The 12,964-nt window shown below is 38.5% G+C and overlaps 1 protein-coding gene across 2 annotated transcripts in view; it reads right to left on the bottom strand.

Moving 5' to 3' along the window:
* Positions 1-12,964, bottom strand: part of pcdh1a (protocadherin 1a) — a 113,595-nt gene that overhangs the window by 30,207 nt on the left and 70,424 nt on the right. The window lies entirely within an intron of this gene.

The raw sequence follows: 12,964 nt of genomic DNA on the forward strand, positions 1-12,964 counted from the left end.
ATCCTTGTAGTGCAAACTGTCAAAGTTTGATTTTCCTTGATATCCATGGACATGAAAGTAAACATTTTAAACAAACGTCTCATGGTGTCATAGAAATTGTAACCGCGATATGTACGATTATTGCTGTCACTGTCATTATTAGTCAGACAAAAGTTTCATTTTCTAAATCTGCCACTGCCAAATGAATTCTGATGACAATGATTGGTACACTAATCAGTAGCCCCAGTGAGCTACTTTCTATCTCCATATTTTAATATTTCTCTTTCCCCAGCTTTTGATGTTTAACTGAGTGGAAAGCTAGACAATATTTCCACAATCTAACTAAAAAGGAATCCAAAGAAGATCTAAATAAGGCTAACAACAAAAAGGGCACTGCAAATAAAGTTTGTGACACACATCAATTTGCCAGCATTAGAATATTTCATTAAATTTGCTTTCAGTGGTTTATGCTGATAAGATTTGATGAAAGATTGTAAAAAGTAAATGAATGAATGAAAATACTGATAGCTTGAAGAGGAGCAGAGCAACAAATGATAAATCATTTGAGATCACACCCTTTATCAAATTGAATGGCTTGTAAATAGAGTTAGGAGACCATTAAATTTCCTCTTCCAAAGATCAGTTTACTAATGGCTACCTACCCGCCGATCCACAACAGAAAGATGACTCCTTGCAGTGCACATGCAATCGTCCCCCACCCCCACACATGAGCACCTCTCGTAAAAGTCAGGAAAGCACTGATACAGCAGAACAGGCCTGCCAGTGCTGCACGAGTCAGCCCCGATCAATACCACGGGTCTGCGCTTTCTACCGTTCAACCACTTTTCTGGCAAACAAATCCATGCTAGAAATCATTCGAACCATCAGCTTTTAGTACATACACACACCAGATATTGAGAAATGCTTTTAGGGCTTAGGTAAGTGCTATCAACAGCATGTTAGCGGGCTCCAAAATGTTTCCAGAAACCTGTTCATCTCTCCATCATCCCAACCCATCATACTGTTTTTTCTCAGTGCACTGATGCATCTCGACTTTTATCTGAATAATGACTATGTGAGTTCGCTGGTGCCTCGTAGTTATTTTTTCTCTTTTTCCCTCTCAAGAAAGCTACAACAACACTACATCAATAAATTATAGTCTCATCTTGGATTCTATAGATTTATGTATATTATTATATACATAAGAAACATAAAAAAGACTTATGTCTTTTTTGTTTCAGATATAGTGTAAACAAATGAAGAAAAGGTGCTGGGAGGGTGGGGGTGGAGTTAGGGGGTGTTTGGGTTCTATTAAATGTGCTCTTTGATTGTACATAGACACATAAAATATTTTTAAGCTTCATTTGAAATTAAACATACAAAGCAAGAACACGCTGTTTATTATACCACTCAAACTTCAGCTGATCTAATTCAGTTCTGAAAATATTACTAGTATGAATCGTGGAAAGATCCCACACATGACAAACACACACAAATTCAAAATAGAGACTCCTCCATCACCCTGGCTGCTAAGGATTTTCACTTCTATGGTATTTTACAAACATGACTAGACAAACTATATATTCCAGTGGTGCATTCTTAAAATCCGATTGGTCATCTCTTCGGCTCCTTATATGTTTAAAGTGAGGGGGCGTTTAGTTGTTCAAATATGGATTCTTGCTTACACGTCCAGCAAAGACTGCAGAGATGGGAAATAGATTCCCCTTTTAGTCAGAACAAAAATCCTTTGCCAGGCCTTGGGGGCTGCAGGGATGCGGCAAGACGGAAGGATGGAAGGGGAGGCTGAGCAGGAGTGGGGAGTTGGTCAGGCAGACACGGGCGGCGCTTTGGCTAGAGGGGACAAGCAGAAGGATTAGATTCTGGGAGACTGGAGGCGGGAGAGTACGATTGTTTGGGCATTGTTGTAGGAGTAAGAAGCTACAGGGCTGAGAATGAGGGACGGGACATTTATGATGACATCTAGAATTCATAACCCTATTTAGATTTTGCTAAAATGGCCTTGTTCATAATAATGTAGTCCCAAAGCAGATGGAAAGATATTGCATGATTCTGTCTTTATAAGAGGACCAAGATACATTTTTACATAAACAGCAATTGTCCACTGCTTAACTGCCCCCCCCCCTCCCCCCGGCATTCTTAGTCAGGCTGTCACAGAACAATTTCGAGCTAAACATGGTTATAACTGAATGAGTTTTAGCTGAACGTACATGCTGATTACTAGTAAGATGATGATGTTATTTCTTAATTTCTTTACAGTTTGCTGACATGACCATGTTCCACTCTTGTGAGAGCAGGCTGCCGTGTGCTTTCTTAAATAGGCTATTTAATTATACATTCATACAGTGCTCCTTTGCAAATACCATAATAACCAAGTGCTTTGTGATAAACACATAACAGATTAATAGCCTTTTCAGTGCATATATGACCTGACTGTAAGGCCTTGGACTATAGCTGAAGACTGCACTCCTTGTTCTTCTCTGCATGGAGTTGCTACTAAATATGAGCAACAGTGAGCTAAATGGCAGGAAACCACAAAAAAGACATGAGCTGTCTCATTAGCAGCAAATGAACTTTCAAAATAAAAGCCAGGGAATTGTCCACAGGTAAACTGACTGTGACTGTGAATAACTGTGAGTCCCTTGACAAAATATGGAGTTTTTCCTTCCATCTGATTATTGGGGCTTTTTCTGTGATATTGTAGGATCTTTACCTTACGATATAAAGTGCCTTGAGGTGATTGCTCTTGTGATCTGAAGCTATATAAATAAAACTGAATTGAACTGAATGAATGCTAGAATGGTCATGTGATTTGAACTTTTACCATCTAAATATTTTGAAAAAATGTGTGACAAAGTGGCAAATAAATAAGGATTGTCACAGAAAAGGAAAAAAAAGGCTATTTTCGAAAGACTTTTTATGTGCTTGCATCTGAAGTTGTTATGCAAGCTGGAACTACTTATTTTAATTTACTATCTATTCAACTAATTAAAAAAAATTAATGAGGACTGCACCTTCTCTTTATCTCACCCTTTCATTGGTTTGTAGAAGCAAACATATAACACAGTGGGGACAAATCTATTAAGTTGAATTGCAAGGACCAGACTTTCATCTAAATACATCAAAATATCAAATCAACGGAATAACACAACATTATGTGATGTCTTGCCTGAAACAAGAACTGGTTACATTCGAACTGATAAGGAGTGAAATAGTCTGGCGCAGATAATCACAAGTGATGATTTATGTGAGTTAAATCTTGAGTGTGAGGTTAAGGGAAGAGAAGCCTGCTGGTCTGAACTCAAGAGTGCATTTTAGGTTATGTTTAAACTGGCAGCCCATATTAAATTTTTGGCAGACTGAGATATCAGAACAAATATTTCATTTTTCAAATCAGATTTAATCCAAATTCCCGAGCGGGTTGCTATCTGATTTAAAAACTGGCTTTCAAATGATTCTTTACATCACTTTGTATTTGACAGACAGCAGTGACGTCACACCCAGAGAACTGCTAGCTCGGTGCGGACTGTCACTAAGGTTTTCTGGCGTGATCGAAGACTTGTGCACTGTGACTAGATATTGCTACAGTGTGAAGAGTGAGAGAATACATCTCCATTATTCACCCAGCTTGTGGCCTGCTGTTTTGTGTCTGCATTGGGAAAAGGCACTACCAGTTTGTGAATGTATTTACGCCTATGCCGTTTCCATAGCAACTGACGCAAATGGGTTATCGTCAATGGTTATATTGGAATAGCGTGGACAGTTTGTCCCAAGGATTGGTTTTGAAATAAAATAATAATAATGTAGGTGCCTGCAGCTTGAATGGAAGAGTAGAAAGACATTGTGGTGGTGTACAGCTGTGCTTTATCAAAAAGGATAGCATTTTAGATCATCTCTAATATTACTGCTGATTTGCACTACTGTTCCCTGGTGGGACCACAGACCCCAATACTGCTGTGCTCTTGTGCTGGAGGTCTCAGTTTACTGTAGATGTCCTAGGGCTACCCAACACCATGTTGTCAGGTGCCCTGTCATTCAGCCAGGCTTCCCTGGTCATCACTGCTAGTGCTTATGCAGATGTGCAAATTCTTCATGCTCTCAGACACTTTTTAGGCAAACTCCTGGAAGAATCTTAGGTGAGGTACATTGAATTTTTGAATGCCCATCTCCTCCAAAGTTTGTATTTGTCTTTTCATTCATCTATGAGTAAACATATGGCGATCAAGCTGTTGACTGAATTGTATGTGCTTCAAAACTTATACAGTTAGGACTATATACACTGGATGACCAAATTATGCACTCACGACTGTTTACGACAATATATTTCAGCATTTAAATGCCATGTCAATTTTACACGGTACCTCATGGATGCAGATGGACACGCGAATAACAGCATGGTTGGTGAGGGTGAGACGGAACAGGAAACGGACAAGACAAGGCAAATCGAGGAGCTCGTTCCTAAATGAAGTTCTACCTCTGTAGCATGGATGTGGTTTGACTGTGAAAATCTGATACAAACCAGAAAACTGTGTTCTGCCAGTCATGACAACAGGCTCAAACACCACGAACCTCTTCTACCACCTACACAAGAACTATTAGACAGAGAGTATGGACAGAGTTTTACAAATGACAAGCACAAAAGAACCGTCAAGTGCTTATATAAAAATCATTTATGTTGGGCTTGTAATCATTTTTTTAAACTGTTTTGTTTATTATGAATTAATATTTTAACATTTTAAATTAATGATTTGAGCTGACATTCTAAATAAAAAGATAAAAATAATCACATATGAACATGTATGATTCTTTTTTGAGCATGTCATTTAAAATGTTACAAAAAATACACTATTTTACACATTTTCTAAACTTGTGTATGCACTATGTCATGATGTATTGTTATTGGGATATGGGATGACTTATACTGGGATATGAGATTTTGGTCATAACACACAGCCCTATATACAATATGGAATTAATCCATTTTCTTCTACCTATCCAGTTCAGGGTCACAGTGAGTCTTACCGTGAACAGATCGCTAGTCTGTCTCAGGGCTCAGTGACAGGCAAACATTCACTCTATATTCACACCTACGGCCAGTTTAGAACCACCATTTAACCTAACCTACCAAATATAGATTTAAGATTTAGCCTGAGACTAGCATTTAATATAAGCCACATCAAAGTCTGAATTTGAAACCAAAGTGGTTTCAAAATTCTGCATCTGACTACTACCTCTATTTATACTACTCTGTAAGCTTGCTAAAACCTGTCTGGCTCATAGTCCCTTATTGTCTTTTTTAAAATGAATTTATGATAAACACAATCACTCAAGTTTTCATTTAATCCCAGTGATGACAGCAACTTGTACTAAATCAGTGTAGAACAATGAAAATAGATATGCCAAATGCAAGAAAAAGAATCAAAATTTGCCACTACAATTCACTGCCACATTGCAACAATGCTAAAAAAAACAAAAAAGTTCAATCTCTTCATTGCTTCCAAGTCCAATGGCTAACACTGTATTTGTCACAGTTAGTTTGATGCCAAATGTTTTCATTTAAATCTTTTATTACACAGTGGTATTGTTCAAGCTGAGTCACTGTGGCCAGAAAAACATGCTGAATATTCAGAATTTCACTTGGAGAAGCAGAGCACAACAAGAGCCCAAGTTTCATAACTTTGAACAAGACACATGAATGGGGATAATAATGAACTAAACACAATCACTACTGGTTAATAGCATCTCGGGTGCAATTCGAAAGTGGAAAATATAGCTTTTGGAAAGATAATTAGGGAACAAGAAGGAGCACTTGTAATAAAAGTAAACTGGTTTAATAGGAGACTTCAGAAGGTAAAGAATGTGGACTATGTTTCACAAAAAGAGAGACGGAGAAAAAAAACAAGGACATTCTTTAGTTTACTGTTCTCAGCTGCATTTGAATAAAGCACCAAATCCACACTTTTAAGCTTAAATTTCAAAACTTATATTTTAACTACTGATTTTATCTAGTGTTCTGATTTTATCTACTGTTTTTTTAATCAATTTTAAATCATGCTTTTTATTGTTTTTGTTTTTTAATGTCTCTGTAAAGCACTTTGAATCACCTTGTTGTTGAATTGTGCTATATAAATAAACTTGCCTTGCCTTGCCTTACTGTGGCATGCTTTTAACCGGCTGTGAGGCCAAACAGCAATATTATACTCCACTAGAATACTCTCAACTTTTCAAGCTGCAGTAAACCTACAGTATGTGGCTCTGTTTATCAATCCTGAGTTGAGGTATATCGTGTGTGTACTGGTGCTGGCAGCCAGACTTTTCCTATTGAATCACAGTTATGTGTCTCTCTGATATTATGAAATGGGTTTTCTGCCCATGTTAAAGGAAACGGCTGATGTCTCAGTGCCCCTGTGATATGAAAAATTCAATTTAAAAGGATGAGAGAAAGAATGGTGCACGGCCTATTTTCATTCCCTCACACTGAGAGATATGAGAATGATGTTCTATTGTGTGGAGGAAATGATGCCAATCGTACTGCGGAGAAATTCCTTCATAATTCAATTCAATTTCTTCTAAATCCCAATGGCAAGCTCCTCTGCCAAAGAGAGGCAGAATGACAGAGACAAAAAGGGAGGGTTGGAGACTAAGATGGAAAAAGAAGCACTAAAGACTGAGACTGAAACAATGAAGAAATGGAGACGAGTCAGAGAGAGCAGCCACACTTAGCGGAAGGTAAGAGGAGAAGACAGTAATACAAAGTGAAGGGGGAAGTGGATAGAAGAGAAATGTTTTAGTAATGATTTATTTTGATCACTGTGGCATTTTAAGTAAAGCCAACTAATTTTCTCTAATTACCTCTCAGCAGCATCTGACAGAAGCAGAAAAAGTCATTTCCTGTTGCGATCCAACAGGACAAACTTCTAATTTTGGTGAAGTGGTGTTCGGGGTGGTTCACAGTAAGCCTGCCGTATATGCGCGCCTGATTCTAAGTGTACCATTAGCTACAGAACGTGCATCATTGATAGCCCGGGAGAGCTCTCCTGGTGCGGGACCAAGAATTTTCATTTTGTTACCGTGTTTGTGAGTACATCCTGGCTCTGGCATTTTGGGCGTGTATGCAGGAATCAATGAGCTGCTGCCTCTGAAGGCACAGAAAAAATGAGCTGCACCAACAAATATGACAATGAAGAAGTGCACCTCTCAGTGTATGCAGCAAGCATAAAACCATAAAGACAGAAGCAGTTGCAAAGCAAATGCATATGGAACTGTTTTTATTTTCTATTCCTCCATTATGTCCTCCATTCTCATCCCATCTACTGCTCTTTCTTGCTCTCTTCCTCTCTCTTTCTGTCTCTCTTCACACACACACTCACACACACCCACACACACAGTTGTTTTTGTAGGTGCAATAGCTCCGAGGCAAGCAGCGTGGAATTGGAGTCTTCAAAGAGTCTTGGATTATCAAAGAGACACAGCTACCAGAAAACTAGGGGACACGCTAGAGAGGGGGAGGGAAGAATATAAGCATGAGGCAGGGAGGGGGGGAGGGAGAGTGCAGAGGAGTCAGCATGGGTTTGGGTGGAGGATGAAGTGATCAGACAGGGTATGGGTGGGGGTGAGGAGTGGTTAAAGACCAGAAGTCCTTTTGTTCGCATACTGTAAGTGGAGAGGGGGGGAAGAAAGCTCAGTGAATGCATTAAAAAACAATCACATAGACCGTAATGGTCTTGATAGGCAAGACTGGATTTGCATTCTTCACTGTCTGTGCTGCTGCCTATTCTCTAGAAGTTTCTTTTCTTTCTTTCTTTTTTTAAATTCAACACAGAATTACATTTCAATGGGAGCACTGGCCTTGAAATACCATAATGTTGTCACAGTAAAACCAAGTATTACTGCAGCAGGACCCACCAAGTGTGAATATAGCTGCCACATCTAATGACAAATCTGACTGTTCATGCCATTCCATATGACAGGATGTGGGAGTGCTGGTGTGAATGCATCACCCTTCGACAAAAAGATCTCCGTCAGCCTCTCTGTCCCACAATGAGCTATGGATGTCTTTTTTTTCCCATTACAAGAACACTTCTTACTACTGAACACATTTCAAGTGAACCTACAAACCTGATTCTGGTAGCTTCGCTGCTGTCAGCCGCACGCCATCATCCAGCAATGATCTTGTCCAAGTGCCACAGCTAACATTAATACACACAAATACAAACCTCCCACCATCTCTGACCTTATTTGAAGTTAATTACAACCATTTAGCGACATGAAAGATGCAAAATGCTGATAAACAAGTCAGTTTTAAAAAGTCATCTTTTCTTGTGAAACTAGGAACAGAAGTCTTGCCCCTGCTTGCACTCATTTGGTAATTCTGGTGCATGCTAAGACTGCTCTGGTGGTGCAGTCATTTGTTCTGACGGGAAGAGGAGAGCAGTAGAGAATAAGTTGTTGAACTCCTCTCCACACGCCACATGTATAGATGCTCTGCGCCGGTTTATTGCAGTCTATAAATAAATACACGCATTGTGTATGTGTTGGGCTTTCTTATGTGAGCATAGACCCTAAACTGCATAAAGATGGTCCAAAAAATTAAAACTTGACTTTTCCACTAAGCCACAGTTACAGATAAAATGATATTACTGTACAATACCAGCACATTTGACTATTATATTCAATATTAACCTTCATCTTACCAATATATTTTACACAGAGGAACTGCCAGCTGGACCCTCAAGACTAAACTACCGTAGGAAGTAATCATAATAACAAAATACCACCACCACTAGCAATAATAAAAATAATGATAATAGCAAAACCTAATATCTTTAAGAATTATTAATCTTTTAATTATCTAACATCCATTAATTTCCTTCTCATTCCAATTCAGGGAGGACTGGAGCCTATCCCAGCTACCGTAGGGTGAGAGGTGGGGTGCACACTGGACAGGTCCCTAGCCTGGTGCAAAAAAAAAAAAAGGTTTTTCATGAATATTATTTTTTTGCAGTTTTACAATTAGGTTGATAATTTTATCCAATTGAAATCTATACTTGTCTTTAATACAATTTGCAACTTTCATCCCAAGTATGCTCCATATTGTTACTTATCCTTTATCTCCTAGGTACTATACAGGATGCCTGGAGTTAGTTTGTCATTTTGAATGTAAAATTAAAAAAAAAATCATCTTTCGCGCACTATTTGAATTTTCTCTCATACACCAAAATGGTTGAGGAGTTATGAAAATGTGATGCTCACATGGTAAAATCTGGGCAGAGCTGATTTTTCTGTCTGTATTCAAACAACAATACCTTGTGAATGCTTTGTGCTACCATGATGTACTAAACAACCCCCGTAGAGCTCGTCCTCTCTCCTTTTCAAGAGAATACTCTTGTATCTAGCACAAAACAGCAATGGCGTTACCATCATTTAAATAATAAAATCGGCCAGATGAAATGAATCTGCATCATTTCTATGTATAAAATCACTGAAATAAAGACAGAACTAGCCAGCCCAAAGATCCAGTATGTCCTGGATTTGCCCCGGGGCCTCCTCATCTCCTAGGACATGCCCAAAACACCTCACCTAGAAGAAGCCCAGGGGCATTCTGATCAACTGCCTGTACCACCTCAACTGGCTACTTTGGATGTGAAGGCATAGCAGTTCTTCTGTGAGTCCTTCCCAAATGACTGAGCTCCTCACCCTATTTCTAAGGGAGAGCCCAGACACGCTTCGCAGGAAGCTCATTTCTGCTCATATCCACAATCTCATTTTTTTTTCAATCACTACCCAGAGCTTGTTACCATACGTGAGGGGTAGAACATAGACCGACCTGTAAATCGACAGCTGCTGGGTCAGCTCTCTCTCCATCACAGCAGACTGGTACAGAGTCCACATTACTGTAGATGCTGCACCAATCCATCAGTCATCTTCCCCCTCCACTTTCCAGTCACTCATGAACAAGATCCCCAGATACTCTAGAAGAAGCTCAGGGGCATGCTGATCAACTGCGTGTACCACCTCAGCTGGCTACTTTAGATGTGAAGCTCTTCTGTGAGTGGGCCACTAACTCCTCCCTGACCTCAAGTGGGCACTCTACCCTTTTCCTGGCTGAGAACCACAGCGTCAGATTTGTAGGTGCTCATTCTTATCCTATCAGCTCAACTGTGAGTGGCCCAAGTGCAAGCTGGAAGATATCCCTCAAAGGATCCAGCAGAGCCACATCATCTGCATAAAGCATAGATGAGATCCTGAGTCATCAGACACAAAAGACAATTATAGGATGTTGGCATGTTAGCGGAGTAACAAACAGCTACTGCCTTCCTGTCTATGTTTCAGGAGTAAAGGTACCATCTTTGTTGAGCAGATCTTTCAGCTGAGCATTAGACAGTCAGCAGGCAGAGTTTTGCCCACTCCTAGGAGGGTTATTGCTGCTCAGACTGGAACATGTACTATAGCAGTATCAGGTCTCCTTTTCATGTGCGGCATGGCTACTCTGAGCAGCAGGCATACCATTGCCTTGAAATAATCCTTTGTTGTGCCGTTTATGTCGCATACAAAATGACCTTATGAGACTTTCGGTTGCTTTGCCACGCAACTTATATGGTACTCGATTCCAATGAAAAATGACCAAAACCGAGTCGAGATGAGCCAAGTAGGTGTTACTGGAAAAGGGCTATATGTGTTACTTTAATGTAGGACCAGCAAGCAACTGCATAAAAAGTTGGACAGACAAAAAAAAGTACCTTTTGAAGAATTCAAGGAACTCATTAAGTATGATGTTGGTTAATCAAATATTCAAACAATCCCTTTATTTGTAATTCAAGTCACATGGCAAACTATTTCTTTAACTTTGGGTGGGTTTAATATTAACGTTAATACTGATATATAAAAATCACAGTCAAAGCTTTGAACTGCAAGTTCTGACTATCACACAGACCGAGTTTATAATGCATATTATATTTGGTTAATTAGTATTTTTCTGACATAATGCCATAAGATGATGGAATGGGAAAGCACAAGTGGGATATTCTTTGGTGTCAGATTTGGAGACGGGGGGGATTAGCTTTGGGGAAGCCAGAGAAAGGATCAGTGTTGAAACTTAATTGGGAAGGGCACGGGATAAAAATTTTGATTGGTTTAGGGTTTAGATGGTGTTGTCTGACACACTCATTGTCTTAAACTTCAGAGATTAAATATGCTAATATTATATGGTAATATGATTGAGCTAATAGGAAATATAATGAAGGCAGCGTTTAGTGTTGCGCTTTTGCAAGGAAAATGCTACTATGCACTGGGAAAAAAATGCTCATAAAGGATGAAAAACCCAAAACAAGCGGACAGGTTAAAACACAGGGCACAGTGCAGAAAAGACAAGAGTGAAACGTAGAGATGTAAAGAGAGTCCAGAAGCTCTAGCTTGCCATGATTTTTTTTTCAAAATCTTGTATGTTTTATATTTAATTTTCTTCCACATTGTAATCTTTTGTTTCGAAATATCTGTTTAATGAGTCACGAGCTTGTGATCTCAAATGTGCCTTTATTCATTTGTCCATTGTTTGTGTTTTATTATCCAATACACCATAAGAAAGTGTTATATAACTTAAACATATTGTTTTATTTCCCTCATGTGAAGTTCTCATGGTCACACTGACTGCTCTGACTATTTAGATTTAAACTTTAATCAGGTTCTCTTTGAGTGATTAAGCTCAGTAAGACTGTCCGTTTTCTTGGACCCAGACATCTACACTCTTGAAGTGCACTTGCAACCTGAGTAATTTCCTCTAACGACCACTAATTTTGCATTTAGCCAAGAGCTGTTGTATTAAAGTGACTATATTGTGGCTAACTTGGAAGCCAGGAGAGCATGCGGGAAAGTAAGCAGCAGGGATCGCTTTTAAGTAGATAAATGATAGATGCCTGCACTATTTGCAGCTCGGCATATCTTGGTAATAAATAAATTCTGTCTGGAAATAGACCAGTTTGAAACGATAAATTACAGATGTATGTAAATTGGTTTAAAATAGTCTCAATGTCTATTTTAACCACTATCATATCAATATCATTACAATCCAAAGATTTCAGCTTTTTACATTTTTTGACAATTTCAAGTCAAATTTCAGAAACTTCATTTTCATCAACGGCTGTGAGAAACATTCAATAAGTGTATTCATCAGTGTATCCAGTTTTTCCTGTGCTTACCCAGGATCAGTGATTGTTCTTGCTAAATTTGGTCCAGTAGTTACAAAAAAATGCCAAACATCCATAATATATTCTTTATTTTATCAATGAAATACATCAGATAGTTGTTCAGTCTAGACCCCCCATGTTTTATAACACTGTTCAGTATTTCCCATAATCTTTTAATATTATTTCTACATTATCTAATTGGTCCTTATAGTATTCTTTTTTACTATAGCTTAGTATATTTATTAACTTATTTTTATATCTTTTGTATGTCATTTCAGCATCTTCAGTTCTCTTTCTTAAGAAATCTCTGTATAGTGCATTTTTCTTTTTACTTGAAGACCTTTTCTTATCCATGGACAGTCCATATATTTATGTTTCCTACTATATTGCTTTTTTGGAAGGTTTGTATTACACAATAATATAAATATTCTAAGGAATTCATCATACGTGCCATTAATGTCTTGTTTCTGATATATTTCACCCCACTTCTGTTTCATTAAAAATGTTTTAAATGCATTTATTCATTCCTCTGTTCTTACTCGTCTGTGCTCTTATTTACTGTCCACTTTATTAATCTTGTAATTCCTATCGTAGACTGTAAAAATTGGGAGATGGTCACTGATGTCGTTAATCACACGTACAATGTCATTTGTAATAATGGTGTCTATGAGAGCTGCACAATAATAATGTGATCCTGGTAGGTCTAGTAATGTTAGGGAATAGGTTCAAACAGTACATTGTGTTACTAAATTCCTCAGTGATTTTTATTTCATGGGGGTTTAGCA

The sequence above is a fragment of the Copadichromis virginalis genome, linkage group LG10 (genome assembly GCF_057382275.1).
Source record: "Copadichromis virginalis isolate Kocher_CV1m ecotype Utaka linkage group LG10, C_Virginalis_male_GT1.1, whole genome shotgun sequence".
In the NCBI taxonomy this organism is placed as follows: domain Eukaryota; kingdom Metazoa; phylum Chordata; class Actinopteri; order Cichliformes; family Cichlidae; genus Copadichromis; species Copadichromis virginalis.